Genomic DNA, 1,696 nt, shown 5'->3' with positions numbered 1-1,696 from the left:
ACAGGTGTGAAGCTGGACAGGAGGAAAATGGATGTATTTGAAATAATATGCTGGAGGAGAACTTTGCAAACACCCAGGAAGTTGTACAAGCAGGTCTTAGATCAAACTAAGCCATAACTTGCCCTGGAAGCAAAAACTACAAAAATCCGTATTTTCATTGTATCCAATTTTACTATTGTATGCTTGTTGCTGATTTGATGTGAACTGTCCAAAGTGCATTGGCTCCTAAGCAGCACAGAACTGAAAATACTATTAGCATATTCTATCATAGCATAATGTATGTTGTTACTTATTTCCTTTTTATGCTGCCCAGTAGCCGAAGCTGCCTGGGTGGTTAGCAAAATTTAATGTGTCACAGTATCATGTATCTTGTGCCAAATAAATGTAAGAAAAACAGGGATGGCTTGGCTGGAGGCGATGCAGGGCACTGTCTGGACAGCTCTGGCTGTGAAGGTGCTAGCACTGGCAGGAAGGGAGCTTGGCGAAGACGGACTGGGGCGTGTGCCACCCTCACAGGCCACAAGCAGCAGCCACACTGGCTGCCTGGGAGAACCAGAGTAGTTTAACAACAGTTGCTCCTGACTGAAGTCCTGCAGCAGAAGGAATGAGAGCCGGTGTGCAGGGCTGGGACTCAGCTGGGTTCTGGGCCCTGCTTGGCCAGGGAGCAAAGTGGGTGACTTTGGACCAGTCCCAAGATCTCAGTCCAGCTTATCTCACAGGGTTGTTGGTTTGAAAGTCAGCTTGAGAGGAGGAGCATTCTGTAAGATGCCTTAAGTTCCCTGGAAGGAAAAAAAGGTGGGATATACAGGGAATAATACATAAAAATAAATGAGATTCTGCTGCACATGGCCAGTGAATGCAAGTCTGGTCCATTTATCCCAGATATGTAGAATCCTTCCTCATAATATGTGTGCCAAAAGCACTCTGCACATGTTCAGAGCAGCCATCCCTCATCCCCACTCAGCCATGGAGCCAACCGGGTGACTGTGGGCCAGCCACGGGCCCAGCCTACCTCGCAGGGTGGTTGTTGTGGGGATAAGACCGAGAGCAGCAGAAAGACGTGAGCCGCTTTGGCGTCTTTCAAAAGAAAAAGCGGGGTATAAATCTAACACACTCACGAGAACGCCGCGGCCCCCTCCGCGGGGTTTGAGGCCCGCGAGGCTCTCCGGGCGGCTAACAAAAACCGAGGCTAGGCGACGGCTCCGGGCCTTGAGGCCCCCGCGCCCCGGGAGGCGCGCCCCAATGCCGTCACGCCCCCGCAGGCGAAGGGCGGCCCGAGGTCGCGCGCGTTTCTGAGGGAACCGGCAAGCGCCGGAGCGACCCTTGGGGCGCCCCGCCTCTTTCGCCTCGTCACGGTCACGTGCCGGGGAGGGAGGCGGGAAGCGGCGCCCAGGCCGCGCATGCGTGGAGCCGGGGAGGCGTGCGCTCCCGGGCCTTTTCCGCCCGTGACGACGCCGTCGACACCGACGCCCGGTCACGTGGCGAGGGCGGGACTCTGCGGCCGCAAGGGAGAGCGAGAGGGGGAGGGCGCAGCAGAGGCGCGGAGTCACGTGACAGGGGTGGGCGCCGCCGCTGCCGCCGCCGCTTTGTGAGCACATTGGCAGGTAACGAGCGCGCGTCCGCGGCGGGGAGGAAAGTGGCTCGGCGGCTCCGCGGAGGGGGGGTGCGGGCCCCGTGCCCGCCCCGGCGCCCGCCC

General features: G+C 57.7%; 1 protein-coding gene across 1 annotated transcript in view; it reads left to right on the top strand.

Moving 5' to 3' along the window:
* Positions 1 to 1,501: 1,501 nt before the first annotated feature.
* UBAP2 (ubiquitin associated protein 2) overlaps positions 1,502 to 1,696 on the top strand; it is a 115,113-nt gene continuing 114,918 nt past the window's right edge. The window contains exon 1 of the mRNA XM_044443832.1: positions 1,502 to 1,604. The gene's annotated coding sequence lies outside the window, so the exon portion shown is untranslated. The remainder of the gene's footprint in view (positions 1,605 to 1,696) is intronic.

This window comes from Varanus komodoensis, unplaced genomic scaffold (genome assembly GCF_004798865.1).
Source record: "Varanus komodoensis strain SLA01 unplaced genomic scaffold, ASM479886v1 scaffold43, whole genome shotgun sequence".
In the NCBI taxonomy this organism is placed as follows: Eukaryota; Metazoa; Chordata; class Lepidosauria; order Squamata; family Varanidae; genus Varanus; species Varanus komodoensis.
This window is presented reverse-complemented; position numbering and strand designations above follow the sequence as displayed.